This window comes from Heterocephalus glaber, unplaced genomic scaffold (assembly GCF_053883595.1).
Source record: "Heterocephalus glaber isolate CG9 unplaced genomic scaffold, H.glaber_assembly_v1.0 deba00001831, whole genome shotgun sequence".
NCBI classification, from domain to species: Eukaryota; Metazoa; Chordata; class Mammalia; order Rodentia; family Bathyergidae; genus Heterocephalus; species Heterocephalus glaber.
In genome coordinates this window covers 1,753,170-1,770,491 of record NW_028258491.1, presented here as the reverse complement: position 1 = coordinate 1,770,491, position 17,322 = coordinate 1,753,170, and the positions used below count along the sequence as shown (strand labels likewise).

The window sequence follows — 17,322 nt, the reverse complement described above, 5'->3', positions numbered from 1 at the left end:
CTGAGATTCAAACTCTCCTGAGGAAGATTGGGTGCTATGATGAAATCAACCAATAACAAATGCTGGGGGAGCGGTCAGGGGGAAGGAACCCTGCTCCACTGTTGGTGGGAATGTAGCCTAGTACAACCACTGTGGAAATCATTGTGAAGATACAGCAAAGAACTAGGATTAGAGGTCAAATTTGATTCAGCTATGCCTCTACTGGATATCTTCCAAAAAGAATTAATAGAATCACACCACAATGATATATGTGAATCCATGATGATATCAGCACAGTTTGTAATAGCTAAATTTTGCAAACAGCCCAATTGCCCATCAACTTGAGACTGGATAAGGAAAATGTGTTTTTTTAAATAGAATGCAGTACTACTCAGTCACAAAGAATGAGAAATTAGAGACATTTATAGCTAATGGATGCACATTGAGATCATACTCTTAAGTGAAATAAATAGGACACGTGTAAATAATGAACGGTTTCTCTGGTGTGAGAAACTGAAAGTGTAAATAAAGATCAAAAGGCATAATTGATTATGTGAAATAGGAAAGTACAAAGGGGAAAGGGAAGTGGGAGGTTTGGGGGTAAGGAAGGGAGAACAGTATTAATATGAGAAAAGAAAAATATGGAAACAAAATCTGTAAATAAGAAGGAGTGGAGGGGTTGCAGAGAGAGCAAGGGAATGAGGAAAAAATAAGAAACAAAATATATTATGTAAAGTTAGAAATTTCCAATGATGAATGTCATATTCTATACCTAAAATATACCAATAAAATTAATAAAAAATAAAAGGCTAACCTAAGATATGTCATGTTAGATTATAGTGTTTTTGTTATAATATTAGACTGAGACTGATTGTGCTCACTTCGGTAGCACATATACTAAAATTGAGACCGACTACACAGTATTACAAAAATACTACAGAGCTATAAGTACACATACAAATAATCTCTATGCGCACAAAGGAAAATAATGGGGAAAATTACTAGTATGTAAACAAAATGTTAGCAAGCCTTGCATTCCTTGTAATGCATGAATATTCTGTTTTCTATTTTTTTCTAATGAATATGCCTTACCTCTATCATCATGTTGTACTTCTAAATATAAAAAGTTTTATGGTGAAAATCGTAATGTCTCAAGCTTTATTTTCTGTCATTAAATAAATGTCCCTGGAAAAGTGTTCTTCATCACCCTAATCCAAAAGTTTCCTGATTGATCACTTGAGTGTAAACATTATTCTTTTCAAATTAATGTAGTGATATGTCAATTTAAAAAGTAGATAAAATGAAGTTCAGCCACTGTTTAGAGTATCTCAAAAGGGCATGAAGTGTGTATTGGCTTTCTGGATGTGGTTTCTGATGGAATAGGCAAAGTCTTTGTTTACTTAATCCTTGAAATTTTGTCCTTGGAACCAGCCCAAGCAATACTTCCTAGGAAATTATGCCCTGAGGATGACCAAATGATCCAGTGTTCTGAACGCTCATTAAATGAAGCCCCCTGAGTTCAGCAGGTGAGAGGGAAAGTGTACACTCTTCACTGTATTTTCACCGCTCCTTTCTCCATTCTTTTCAGACAAGACTTCCTGGGGAAGTTTCCATGTGACCAGGCCCTGAAAAAAGTTTCTACCATGATGTAATTTATCTCATTAAGAAAATGTATGCTCTAATACATAACAATAGGTTATATGAACAAAAAACAAATATGTCTGAGAAATTTTAAGCTTCTTAAGTGGATTTCATATTTTATCTCTTAGAGTAACTTTAAGTTGACCAGTTTTTACTCAGATAATCTTAAAGAAGTTTTATTTTTCAGCAACTTTGTGTCACAGTAAGTATCATTCCTCACATTTGAGTGGATTACGTCATATAAAATAAAATGGGTATTTCATCAGAAAAACATCCATTTCGTCAGAAAAACTTTCACTATCATTTAGGCCTTAATACAAGTAATGGTAAGCTCTGTAAAGAAGAATATAGAGTTGGGATTTCAAAATGTACATATTTTTAAAATGTAATATTTTGAATGAATGTCATTTTGAATAATCAAGTTAAGAAAGGGTAGTAGAAGACAGACATCCATGCTGCCCTCACTCCAATCCCAACCTTCAATAAAGTGAGAGAAGGTTTATTTTGTTCAAAAGAAAAGTGTTTTTGAATAGTTAACTCAAAAGTAGACAAAGGGACCTGTTAATGACTCAAATCTCTACCTCCCTATGGCAGGGCTCCCAGGGACTTTATATCCTGGACACTCTCAGGTCCCTTCCTCTCTTGTCCAAATTAATCCTGACTTGGTTTCCTGATGTCTAGATCTGCACATGATTTTCAAAGGGATCTGATAATTTTCTGACACAGTATCGTTCTCTGTTTACTCTTCTGAGCTGATGTCAGGAGTGGTGGATATTTGAGCTCTGGGAGAAATTTAGAGAAGCAGCATATCACTAAAAATCCCAGTGCTTAAGAATTAATTTTGGCCTCACATCAAGACTATTGTAGTCAGGCTAAGTACTAATTTTAATTATTCCACAGTTAATGGACACCATGAGTATTAGGAACTTCAACACTGTGCCTGGCTTCATCCTCATGGGGCTGATGGACTCTGCAAAGACACAGCTGGTCCTCTCCATGCTCTTTGTCCTGATTTACCTGATCACAGTGCTGGTAAACATGGGGATGATACTAATCATTCACCTGGATACCCAGCTTCACATCCTCATGTACTTTTTTCTCACTTACCTCCCATTTCTGGACCTCAGCTACTCAAGAGTCATAACCCCTAAATCCTTACAGAACTTAATGACTTCCACCATGAGCATCTCCTTCCTAGGCTGCTTCATGTAGATGTACTTTTTTATATTCTTTGGTGGCAGTGAGTGATTCTTTCTCTCAGCTATGGCCTGTGACTGGTATGTAGCTAACTGCAGCCCTATGCACTATCCTGTCATTATGTCCACAAGTCTGTGCCATGTCTTGCTCGCTAGCTCCTATATGTTTTGGGTTTATAGATTCCATTGTTAGTGCAGCCTGCAAGAGAACCTTGCAAGAGAGCCCTGCATTTCTGGAACTCTAATGTCATCCATCACTTTTTCTGTGACTTATCCCCTATTTTAGCCCTGTCCTACAGTGAAACTCATGATGTTGAAATCACAATATTCACTTTTGGTGGATCCACCCTAGTGCTGTCCCTTATCACCATATCTGGATCCTATGTGTCCATTCTTTCCATTATCCTGAAAATTAATTCCACTGGCAGAAAGCAAAAAGCCTTCTTCACCTGTGCCTCCCATGGAGTCACCTTTTATTATGGCACTCTAATCTTTACTGATTTAAAACTGAAGACATCTTACTCCTTGGGAGAGGATCAGGTGGCTTCTGTGTTTTACACCATTGTGATCCCCATGCTGAACCCTCTCATTTACTGTCTCAGAAACAAAGAGGTGAAAAATGCTGTTGTTTGAATCATGCAGAAGAGAGTGGCACTAAAATAACAGTGATGCTAAATATTTATACTTGCCTTTTCTCTTCTTCCTTTTGAGAAATTTTTTGGTATCTCTCTTAAAGCAATATAATTTCTGTTTTTGCTGAAGCTGTGTTTTACTTAATTTTTATTTAACACATTCTTTGACATTATAATGAGCATTATTTTAGAAATTCATTTTAAGTGGAAATAATGAAGCCTGTGTGGTCCATTATGGAATTTCCTGTGATTTTAAGAGCAACTAATATCCAACATAAGAAAATGTGCTTGTCATTTAAAAAACTTTTAAATATCATTGTAATATCATAGAATATCCACCTTAACTGTATCATTAGAGAATTTTATAATAAAACAGGCCTCTACATTTCTTATAACTCATTGTGTTGATAGCACAGTGAATAAGAGCTGATTAGTAGAAACCATGCTCAAAACAAACATTCTCCCATTCAGATCCTGGGTCTGCCACCTTTGAATTTTATAACCCTCATTAATTTACTGAAATGTTATGGCTCAATACCATCCACCTGCACAAGATACATAAGAATTCCACATCCACCTCATCAGAGCATCAGTGTAAAACCTTTGGTTCAATAATAGGAATGCTGGACCCTATCTTCAGAAGACTGTGATTCCTACCATATTTTAATACTTAATAAATTTTTTGAAAAATATTTATTCATATTTTACAAATTTTTCTTGATGAATTTAATTGACACATATAGTTAGAAGAAAAACAGAAGCCATTAGTTACCAATTTTAAATTCAGAATAAAACAATATACTGAAATAGAATTAAATTATAACAAAGTGGTGCGTGTTAACATAGACAATGTGGAAAATAATGAAAACTATTAAAGCAAAGATATACACCATAGCAATTATTGAAAGTGTTCTGTGTATTCCTCTAGATAACTTGTTATTAACACACATTATTGAATATGAGTTCTTACATTTCCTGTGTGATCTTTGCCGCTCTCTGTATTCATTTTAAAGTTTATCTTCTAATAATTTCTTTGTAACTGAAATCAATGAGATGAATATATTCTCAGTATATGAGCTAAATTAAGACTGTCATTGTGCATTTCTTTGAAACTAAAATACTGTGAACTCACCAAGGTAAAAAAAATCTGTATGTGGTAATATCTTTTAGCTGCATATTTGCTAACTATGCTAAAACCATAACTTTATGGGACATCTAAAGAACATTCAGCCTCCTGTTTCTATGCCTTTCACCAGACATCTTTATATTTGTAATGTTGTGTAAAAATAAATTACAGAACTCATTGTAAACATCACTTACATTACATTTTAATGGAAATAATTTGGCCAAAAGGATTGAGGATGAATTTTGAATATGTTGCATGGAATAAGCTTAGGACAATAGAGAAATGAAATCTCATTTGTAATATTTTATTTATATTTCTATAAATGCATGTTTTAATTTATTTTCTATATTTCCGTTTATTTTATATTATATATTTTCATTTTCTAAGTAAATATTTTATTTCAATTTGATATTTTATTATGTTATTTAAATCCCAGTTTGTGATCATTTGAATATTTTTTAAAAATTGTTGCTTTTTGTAAAATTATATTTGTTTACTTTTATTGTCTAAAGTGCAACATCTCCATTTTAAAAGTTAGGAATTTATTGATGTATTATGAATTCAAACAACTAGTTTATAAATATCATGTAAATATATAGTATATTATTCAAATTTCTGAATCTTTCACAAAGTTATACCTGCTCCTAAATCAATATTACCTCAAATTATTATGTATTTTTTCTTTGATGCCTATGTTTTTAAAATCCATTTAATAAATATTCCTGGTTTTCTTTGTAATTCAAATCAAGATTTTAAATAGCATGCATTGTTCAATATGTTGTTTGGGCCCATCTGTCATCACATGTATATCTTCATAATTTCATATATTTATGGTCTCTTCCTGCTTTCTCATCATTTTGTAAGATGTGAATTTATATTGTTCTAATTTGTATGAATTTCTATTATTTAGACAGATTATGCTTTTTTTTTGGCAAAGCACTCAATTGATATTATGACTTTATATATGATATTTACTTTGAAGAATTCTTAAGTTTTTATTAAATTGAGACTAACAAATTTTCTTTAAAACTTATGCTGGAAAGCATTTATATTGTATTATTAAATAAGCATAATACAATTCAATGGCAATTTGAAACAAATACTTAAATGACTTGCACTGCCCAGTTACTTTATTAGATCATTGCATAGCTCATATAATGGAAGTTATTTTTCTGAAATAATGTCTTATCAGCTGTTACATGGTGCCAGACCAGAATGTTATACAATATAAATATATTTTTTAAAAGAAGATAATACATCACTGTGGAATATGAACAGCTGGTCTTACTTCTATACAGTTAATGTAGCGATACCAGTAACATTATATCTTGCTAAACACTATATTTCAAACAGTAACTGAACAGGCTGAAGATATACAATTCACATAGTTTATCCTTACAGAGCAACTCTCAGGTACATACTAGTGCTATACAAATTTAGGGTCATGTAGTAAAAAATTATCATTTCTTGCTTCAGGCAAAGGCTTAATAATTTTTGGGGGGTATTTTCTTTATATCTTACCAAGTTCATGTCCTTTTCATCAGAATAATTTGATTCTTAACATAGGATGTATTTGGAGTCTACTCAACACTTTCTCTGTTACTGTCCTGGAATAAGGATCAATCAATTCACTTTTAAAATTATTGTAGTAGCACCTTAGCTTCTCTCTGGCTTTACTTAGTCAATTATGAAGCACATTGAAAAAGACTGTAAGGGAATGAAGGTAAAACACAGAGTCAAAGCGCAGTCTCATCTCTACCACTGGACAGTGATATTGCTTTGTGGTAGTGTATCATTTTCACAACCCCTACAAGACTTCACCACATGAGATGTACACACCTAAGCCTTTATAAGGACCCAGGATAAGAAATGACACCATTCACTCTCCCTGCACCTCTAACCCTCACCATACAACACTCTCTCCTAGTTTCCACTGAGGGATTTCCTCACTCTTCCCTGGAAATGTAGGTCCCCAAATGACCCAGGACACTTTCAGTGGTCTAGCTTAAAACTTTATGGTGTCAAATATAGCAGTTAAAAACAATTCTACCCCTCACCACCTTATTTGTAACTGAATCTGTCCACATCACTCTCTGTGCTTTCTTTTTCAGTGCAGATATTTTCCATCTTTAATTTTGTATCCTTTGCTCTTGCCTTCTGTTGTGTATCTGTTTTACCATGTGATCATGTAAGACTATGGGCCCAGATATTTCCTCAGCACTTAGAGCAGGGTTGTAGTAAGTGTATTTGGAGACTGAATTTGTAGAGGATGCCACTGGGTAGAGCACAGAAAATTTAAATAACTCACTTGTGGTCTCTCCACTGGTCACAACCCATGTTCATTTGAACTTAGAGCAGCAATACTGATGATTATTCTATTACATGACTTTATTTATAATAATATGCTGTTAAAATTAGGTTGAATTTCTTAATACATTAAGAAAACCAATACAATAGAGGTCATTGATTAGTGTACATTGTTGTGAATTGATTTGTAGAATTTCTGATCTAAGATACAGTGATTTGGTATTAGTAGTTACTTTTTGAAGTTTACAGGTATAAACTTATTTACAGAAAAATTAACTTGGTTAAGCAGAGAATGAGTATATGATGGCTGGTGATGGGAAGGTTAATTGTGTTATTTAGAAGGAATGTTTTAGAAACTGAAAGTGTAAATAAGGATTAAAATGATTAAAATGAATAATTGATAAGTTGAAATAGAAAAGGTCCAAAGGGGTAGGGTTGGTGGGAGGGGAAGGAGAAAGGAAAGAATGGAGAGGAAAAATTATGAGAAAAGAAAAAAAAGGAAACTAAATCTATGTAAACAGGGAAGAATGGAGGGGGTGAGGGCTCACAGGTAATGCGGGAAACATTAAGAACTTAGATACATCATGTACAGGTACAAGCACCTAATTGTAAATGTAAATATTTACCATACCTAAACTGCACCAATAAAAGAATTTTTAAAAAAATAATACATAAAAAGTAAAAAAAATAAATAAACAGATTATGACTTATACAGTTGTTATTTTGTGAGTGTTAAGGAAGAGTAATAATCCATTAGATCACCAGAGACAATAAAATATAAATTAGGAAGGAAATTAAGAAGTCAAATTAGATAGCAAAGGAAAGAATGCCCTACAATAAGGAATTTATCTTAATTAGTGTACACACATGCATGCGCGCGCACGCACACACACACACACACGCATTGAAAAGTTTATTCCAATGGTTGAGAATATGCTAAAGAATCATTTCACTTCTCATTTGTATCTATTGCTTGTCCTCACTGACATGGAAAAGACGTTTTTCTGCCACATGGTCTTGAGGTCTATAGTCTCTAATTCTGTTCTAGTTTAATATAACATTTATTCAGTCACTGTTTGAAATTTTTCTCTCTTGTTCAAGGAAGGCAAATAGTTGGCAGCTTTTTCAAGGCCATGTTTTTAGCTTGTGGAAGGCTTATCTTTTAAATATGTGGTCAGAGTGCCTGTGCTTGCTGTACATTCTGAAGGAAAACAGCAGGTTCTCATCCAGTTCTGATGTATAGAACTCCCACTGCATGTAGCCTTGAAGAACAGCTATGGTATATATCACTCAAGGTCCTTTGAAGGGCACATTTTACATCTTTTTTCCTCAAGCTGTAGATCAAATGATTTAACAATGTAATGATCAAAGTACAAAATTTGGTATACATTTTGTCAGTGTCACTGGTGTGACTGGACTTGGATTGCACGTGCATAAATATCAGCATCCCATAGAACATGGTGACCACCGTCAGATGGGACCCACAGGTGGAGAAGGCCTTGCTCCTGCTCTCTGCAGACTTCCTCCTGAGAATGGCTGTGAAGATGAGCAACTAGGACACGAGAACCATCAGGAGAGAGGAAATCAAATCCAATGGTGCAAAGGCCATAATTATCCCTTCAATTTCATGTGTATTTGAACACAGCAAAGATAACAAGGAGATCCAGTCACAGTAGAAATAACTGATGACATTGTGGTCACAGAAGTACAAAACGAAAATCTTTGTGGTGACTACGAGTGACATAAATGTGCAGTAGAGATAGGGTATTCCCACCAGCACCCATCATAACTTTTGTGACCTCGTGACATTGTAGAGGAGAGGGTTACAGATGGCCACGTAGCCATCATAAGACATGGCACACAGAATAAAAAGATCACTGCCAATAAACAGAAGACATAAAGCAAACTGGGCAGCACAGCAATAATAAGAGATTGTATTTGGATGCACAACAAAATTTCCCAACATTTTGGGTCCCACAGCTGTGGAAAAACCAAAATCAGTGAGAGCCAGGTGTCTGAGGAAAAGTACATGGGAGTTTTCAGCCTGGGGTCCATGTGGGTGAGGATGATCCATGCCCAGGCTGCCCAGCACTGAGATTGCATAGATGATGAAGAACAGTGCAAACAGTGGAGCCTGCAGCTCAGAAATATCTGTGATGCCTAGCAGAATGAACGTGATCACCACTGTGAGATTGGGCCCCTCCATCCAGGGTGATTAGAAGACCTATGTTTATAGGAACATTATCATAGGGGGAATATTGAAATATTGTCACCTGGAGTATTCTTATTATGCAAAACTAGGTAAATGAGATATATTTAAACTTTCCATATTGAGTATTTCCAAATAAAACTATACTATTTTCTGCAATTTTTAAAATAGACTATATATGAATACCTATAAGTAGCAGAACATTACTGCTCACTATGGGTGATTATATTCACAAAAATATCTTATTAACTGTTAAGCCTTACTTTGATTGTCTTAGGAAGTAAAGAAGTACTGGCATTAGTTTACATGCTACTATATCCAATATCCACTGCAAAACAATACAATTATCCATAAATTTTTCAAAGTTTGAGAAGACTTCATACGTATATACATATATAGATAGATAGAAAGAGAGAGAGATGGATAGATAGATAACTAGGCATAGAATGTTTATTTTGCAGAAACAATTTATCTCAAATTCTATACTCATACGCAAAAATATGTCCTGGCAATTTTGATTGAAATAATAATTAAGTGATTCAAAGTGTCCAACCTTGCTGGAAATAGTTCTCATAGATCAAGTAAATTTGCATATTTTTGCGTTTCATGTGATAATGACAATCCCCTTGAAATAATTTTTCTTTACATATGTAAAGTATATACTTAAATATGTAAGTAAGGACAGTTATATTTCTACCTCAGTGTGCCTCAGTCCAATAGTATTGTTAGATAATAGATACACTACTGGTTTTCATTACTTATCTTCTATTACTAATAAGTGGTTCAAAGGCATTTTAATATAAGTTGCTTTTACATAAATTTACTGGAAATATTCTTCCCTTCAGAGTATTCATGCTAAAGCTGAAATACACTTACTTGAATATAGTAAATCAGATGAACTTTATCATGCTGAGGCCTGGGGTACTGTAAAGAATTCTGAGCAAATTAGGAGAAAGAGAGGTCATTAGCACTGGTTTTAGAAAAATGAAGATTCATGAAATTCTCTTGATGAAAGATGCTATGATTTAAACAATATAAGGATGACATCTTGTAAAAATTTTATAAACTTATACATTGTGTAAAATCAGAAGTATGCTGTAAAATAGCATAGAGATAACACAGTATAGTAAAGATTATATATTCCTGGATTCTTGGGTGTGTTCTGGAATCCTCTGTGTGTTATGTCATAAGGACTCCTTCCAAACATGACATCGCACATTATGTAGACAAATATATGTGAGCCAGATGAAATGCACCCGAGTTTCTTATAACCAAAGGATTTAAATACAGCAGAGTAGAAGATGAATACAGCATCTTAATGTAAGTTCATTATTATTGGTATAAAAACTTGTGAGCACCAATTTTCCTTTTCCTAAAAAGAAAGAAATAGAAATACACACTTTAGAGTGAGAGGCTCCATGGTGTCCAGCTGTACTTGAGCTACAAGTAAACAAACATTTCATACAATTCACATTATGCACCAAACCGATCATGGGTCATTTGTATGAAACTGGCATATAGTACTGCTTATGTGGTTGTGGGTATTCAGTCTGCTACTATGCCCTTTCAGACACCACTCTGATATTAAATACAAATGTAGAACAAATCACTGCATTTGAGAAATACCCTGATTAAACACAATAAGAAACAGTTTAAATCCTTTTCATTGTTGGTTTGGCTTGGCTTCGTTTGGTTTGGTTTCTAATTATAAAATATTACAACATAATATACATAACTAATTACCAATATTGATGTAATGTAGAGAAAAAGATGTTTCTTCTCCAGTTTCAGAAATTAATGGAATTTTCTTTTCGCAGCTAATTATTATTGAATAACCATGTTTAATTTTAAACTTATAATATGAAAAAAATTTAGTCAGATGCCAGTGCAAAATGAACATCTTACCATTATTAAAAAATGTATCATGAAATAGTTTCTCTAAAAACCACTTCCTATGTCTCAATATGAAGGGGCAATTTTTTCCCTAGAAAGATATAAAATGGACCTAATTCTTACATTTATTTGGATAATCTTAGATGTTCAAATACTTTAGGGAGTCAAAATCAGTCCAGAGCCACTAAATACCTAAGGACTTGGAAGGTGATCAAATTGAGAGAATGAATCACTGCTGTCTCAGGACCTGCTTTAAAACTTCTACATCCTTTCATTTACAGTTAACCTCCTCTCACTTTTACCAACTGTTAGATATAACATAATATGGATACAAAATTAAAAACTTTCTAAGTGGACATATAATATGTGTTTTCAAGTTGATATTTCTCTCACATTATCAGGATATTTTTTCAAGTAGTGATATGAAAACCAGTGAGGTGCTATTGATTTACAAGCATTATGAATTTGTAGAAAGCACAGAAACTGAGTCAGAAATGCTGCCATATCCCAAATGGCAAAGCCATTGACAATTGGGACCATTTCTTCAGATCTTGATAATGTATGTCACCCCATGAAATAGTCCATCTTTGTTACCTGTAATGAAATTACTGTCTTGAGTCTATGTGTTTCTTCACATTTGGTATTTGAGGAGAATTTATGGATACTTTTTAACTTTAGAGACTCCCTCTGGGGATTGTCAAAATTATTGGAGGATTAACTCTAAAGCATTTGAACGTAAATGCCTGCAGGCGTCTGCTAATTTCCAAGGACATTTTACATTCTACTTTGAATTTATTTATATATTATAGGATCCAGAAAACTATTCTGGATTTTAACTAACTGTATTGATATTTGAATAATCTCAAAGAGGTATTATTATTATTCCCATATTCACTGCCCCATAAATTGAAATACCCAAGATGTAGAAAAGAACTAAGCTATGTATTAGTTATTAATGAATAAATATAATGTAACTTACATAAACAATGGAATATTAGCCTTAAAAAGGATATCCTACAATATGCAATAACATGGATGAACCAGAATAACATTATGCTCAATGAAATAAAATAATCAAAGGTCAAACAATGCAATGACCCTACATATGAGATAATTAAAATACTCCATAGAAATCATGAAGCTGGGGACAAGAGCCAAAGTTTGTAAGAAATGAAGAACTGCTAAGCCAGGAGCTCTGACACAGGACTGTAATTCCAGGACTTTGGAAGGCTGAGGCAGGAGAATTCAAGTGTGAGACCAGGTCTCAATAAAAGAGGGGAGGCAGCCAGTGCTGGGGATGTGGCTCAGGGTAAAGGATTGGATTCAATCACCAGAACTGCAAAGGAAAACACACATACACATAAAGAAACACACACACACACAGGGAGCGAAACAGAGAAAAAATGCTAAAAAATACACAATGTCTCAATCACATAATGTGAGTTCCAGAGATTTGCTGACAGACATCATGCTTAGAGTTAACAGTACTGTATAGCGCATTTTAAGTATTGATAGTGTAGGATTTATATTAAGCATAATGAATAAATTTTAAAAAACAAATATGTAATCCCCCCAAATCCTTCAATCACTAAGAATCTAGTAATTCAAAGGACCCAGGCAAAAATAGCTGCTTTTCCTGTGATAGGAACACTCCAGAGGAGAAAAGTCCACAGGAAGGGAGAAGAGAAAATTAGAAATTGAACCCCTGCTGTTTCAATCTCTGCTTCATTGATGCAGTTTGAGAGACATGGTGCACAGTGTGAATGTCATGATTGCCATTAGATCCTTGCTGCTATATTTACTTATTTTTTTCAACTTGTTTGTGTATGTATTTATTTATTGGGAGAGAGTTTCGCTACGTATTCCAGGCTGAACTTGCATTCATTGTGCAGGCCAGACTGACCTCAAACTTGTCGGATCTTCATGTCTCAGCCTCCGAAGTGCTGGGATTACAGCTATGTGTGCCACCACGCCCGGCTTTAAATCATTTCTTTTAAAACAGATACTGTAGTTTTATGGGGCATGAATTGTACAGGAATAAATGTATTTAAATAAGATTACATATAATTTTACATGTTCATTTTCTGTTTTTATTGAAATCTTAATCGTATATTTTTCTGATCTTTATGTGCATTCTTGATAATTCATTTTGTCTATTACACATAATACGGTAACTATCTTTTAAAATTATATTTTAATATCTTTCAGTTTCCATGATATTCTAAAAATATTTTCAATTTGAAAATTATCCACTTTAACAAATATATCATTAACTGAGGTGATTCTACTAATTTTAAGAATTCTAGTAAACAGTGGTATTATTACTTTGCAGTTTCCAAAATGAAAATATGCTTGTTTTTAATAATCAGTATTGAAATTCTTTGTACACTTTTCCTCTCTGGTGAATATTAACCCTGATCCAAATGCGATTTCTCCTTCTCTTGAGGGGAGAGGAGGCAATGTGTCCTTCACATGCAGTTCTCCTGTAAACACACACACTCATCAAAAACTACAATAAAAATTTGTCCATACATAAAAACCTCTTATGATATATGACTGAATGCCTTATTATGGAAATTCCTGATGTCTATTCTTCAGTTTTGTTCCATCCATGTTTATTCATTTGGTTGGAGATTATTCTTTGATATAACCTTTTTGTTATTTACAAATTGTTTTCCAAACTCCACCAATGTTGTGAAATATTTTAATTTCTCTCTCTTACTATGCACTTTGAAGTTACTAATACCATTTTGTATTTACAAATATTATTAAAATAAAAAACATTATTGCAAGCATATTCTATCTTTATGAATATGTATGTATACTTTCTGCAGTATCCTGTGGATTGAGTTTACTATTAATTCAGCAATTGTATAATTATATTAATTGTCCTCAGTTTCTCATTCTATTACTAGTTAAGATTGATAGAGGGCAGGTTTAAAAACTTGTAGAACACAACATTTCTTATCCTTTGTAACTTTGAGTAGCATTTAAGGTTTAACAATATACACAAGCATAGGCATAAACATAGGCATATATATGCACATATTCTCAAGGTAAGTTCTTATATCATCTGAGAAGGACCAATGACAGGTGTCAATAGGCAAGACTTAGTTTGACATTTGACTGAAGGAAAGCAGAGCTCCTCAAAAAGAGGAAAACAATTTTTGTGTAGCAGAATATTGTCATGGAAGGTGTTCTACATCTATACCATTGAGACATTACTTAAATTATGTAACCAAGGGCCTGGGATTTAGCTTAGTGGTTCAGTTGCCTGCCTTGCAAGCACAAGGACCCGAGTCTGATCCCCAGTACCAAAATAAATATATATGTATATATATATATCATGTAACCATATTTTAGGGAATTATCCTTTGGGTGTACTTTGTGTTCTAAGGCTACTTTTGTACTTTGGTTGATTTGTCAAGGAAACTCTTGCGGAAGAACTGAGTTCACAAAATAAAATTTCAAACAATATATTTTTTTAAGATAGAAAGTTTCTTTATTAATTATTCCAACCATATTTCTTCAGATCCAGGAGTTTTGAACTCAAATACTTAGGAGAAAACAAGTTAAGATTGTATTATCCTGCAACTCATTACCAGTAACATATTGCAAAGTGAAACAGCTTGGAAAAGAGGGTGGGAGGGGAGCGGAGTGAGAGAGAGAAGATAAAAGAAGAAGAATTAAGTTGATCAAGTGGAATTCTTTTTTTCTTTAAAATTCTTGGGAACTATGAAGTCCTTGCAAGCACAGCTCGTTTCTGCAGATTATTTTCCAAACGTGTACAAAATGGAATCCAAAAGGAGAAGCCCTTAGAACCTGGAGAGGTGCAACATGAAGGGCCACGAATATCCAGCAGCAAGCCATCCTGCCTTCTGTCACCAGCGCTTCTTCCTCCGTTCCCAAGAGTTAGCGGGACGAAAATGTTTTCCCCGTGATTGTTTTCATTTCTTTTTTCTCAGCATCTGGGCATGCAAGGTTCAGCACCTTGAGGAAGTCAGATGTTTTTGCCCGCATACGTGTGTGAATATAGGCCTTGGAGCACTTGATATGGTAGTGCAGGTAGTCCCGGAACGTGTGGATCAGGTTGATGGTGTTGTCTCAGGAACTGGCATTAGTATGGCAAGGGAACAGCCCAAAGGTGATGTAGCCAATGTCTCCCACAGTGACATCTGTGTCTTTAAGCTCCAGAGGAAGTTCCCTGCGGCTAAAGAGAACCTGGGGGCTCCTGCATGAACACCTTTCCAATGACCACATCATCATCATCTTTAAACACTGTGCTGAAGACCACTATGACTCTGTCCTTTTTAGATTCAACATATATGGTTTCATCATCCTTATAGTGGATAACTGCCCTGTTCTCTCCTTCCTTGCCCTCTTCTTGCAATTGGATGTATTTCTCAAAGACAGAGGCAAAACAATTTTGCTTCAATATGCCAACCTGATGCACAATGGAATCTTTGGATGCAGGCAGATTCTCAAGGTCATATAGCAAAGAGACATTGTAGCCTGATTCTGGATTTACCAAGAAGCTTCCATAGACTCTCTTTAATAGCTCTTCAGCATCATGTGCCTGAAGTTTCTTGTAGAATTTCAAAGAAATACTGACCATCACTTTTGTTTTGTCTCCATTAGGACTTGAAATATGATAGAGGACTACATCAAAATCTGCAAATGTCACTTCTACTGGTTCTGGTTTATTTCCAGCAGCCACGTTCTCCAATTTGAATGCGAGCATCTCCTTGATGATGCGGTTGTGGTTGTTCACCTCCAGCAGGATCAGAGTAGTGGCTGGCCCCGGAAGCCTGAACCTGCCTGCCGAGCTGCTGCTGCCACCACCACTGCCACCTAAAAAGATATTTTTAGAAAATGAAACAAATGAGGAAAAGTCAGAAAATGTAAACCTGTTTGAGAGACATATATTTGCCAAGAAAATGAGGTATGTGGGCAACCAGGTAAGTGAGACCACACCAGAAAGCTTTTTCTGTTTTTCCTGGAGTTGGGCAATGAGGAAGGGGTGGCCTTGCTAAGGGACTGAGTAGCAGAGGTCAAAGAAAAGGAGAAAAGGGGAAGGAAGTGGGAGGGCTAGGGGAAAGGATAGAAGGGAATGGGATTAATATGAGAAAGTGGAAAAATAGGAGCAAAATCTTTGTAAATAGGGAGGAATGGAGGGGTTGAAGGGAGGGCTGGGCAAGGGTGAAAAATAAGAACCAAGAGAGACTATGTAAAGGTGCAAATTTGGAAGGGTGGAGGGTGTGAAGGGAGGGCTAGGAATGGAGAAAAAATTAGAACCAAGATGCATCATGTAAAGGTACAATTCCCAACGAGAAATGTAATTGTGCTGTATACCTAAAATGTACCAATAAAAGAATTTGACACACACAAAAAAAGAAAACAGAGCAAAAGCCAAGTAGGTACCAGGCTGCTGGGACCCCCATGACCTTAGGAGATGGCTCAGCAGTAGGAGGAACTAACACTCTCTGTCATTTCCATTTTATTTATGAAATGTGCTTTTTTGGGGAACTATTTTTCATTTAAGTAGAATCTTGAAAAAATGCTAAGATATAATCTCAATTGATGCCTGTGAAGGCAAGGTAAAATTGGAAGACATTCAACCCTAAGGCTATCCAGGAGATGACACTAAGAATTTGTGCATATTACCTATGGTATCCAAACCACATGCTGTGATTAGCTTGTTAGGCAGATCTCAGAATGCATGAGATTGCTTTGAACTTGAATCAGGTAGTGGTGAGTCCATGGAAAATAATCTGGTTTTACCTAAGCATTGGTTTTCCTTCAGATTTGGTAATGCTTGGCCAATCCAGTCAGATATAAGTGATATTATTTATAGTTGCAACTATGGGAGAGTTATGGTATGGAATCAAAATGTCCCCTAAAACTAAAGTTTTAGTAGAGAGTTGATGGGACTTTTGGAAAATGATCAGATTATAAAGTCTGCATCATCATCAAATAGATTACTAATAGTTAATATTTACATTAGTAAAAGTTTGATGGCATTATAGGCAGGTGATGAATAAAGGCAGTGGGCCTATCTGAAGGTAGTAGTCACAGGAGTGACCTTGAGTACTATCTCTGGTCCCAGGATCTTTCTTCTCTGGTTCCCTGACCCTCTCTGATTCCCGGCTGCCATGCTGAGAAGTTTTCTTATTCTTTGCCTATTCCTGACTTGCTGCAAGCCTAAAGCAATAGAATCAGTGGACCACGGACTCACACTTCTGATTCATGAGCCAAAATAACCCTTTAGTCTTTCAAGCTGTTTATATCAGGTGCTTACTCAATTTTTGAAAATTTAAAAACTAAAGGGATTTTACTCAA

General features: G+C 34.9%; 1 long non-coding RNA gene and 1 pseudogene across 1 annotated transcript; both read right to left on the bottom strand.

The window, feature by feature from the left end:
- Positions 1 to 1,157: 1,157 nt before the first annotated feature.
- On the bottom strand, positions 1,158 to 10,404 carry LOC147820641 (uncharacterized). The gene is made up of 4 exons (XR_015448373.1): positions 9,967 to 10,404; positions 6,096 to 6,281; positions 4,419 to 4,487; positions 1,158 to 1,604 (listed from the first exon to the last, which is right to left on the bottom strand). It is a non-coding gene; the product is annotated as an uncharacterized LOC147820641 (long non-coding RNA).
- A 4,106-nt stretch (positions 10,405 to 14,510) lies between these two features.
- On the bottom strand, positions 14,511 to 15,788 carry LOC101711083 (actin-related protein 2/3 complex subunit 2 pseudogene; annotated as a pseudogene).
- Between the last annotated feature and the right edge of the window lie 1,534 nt (positions 15,789 to 17,322).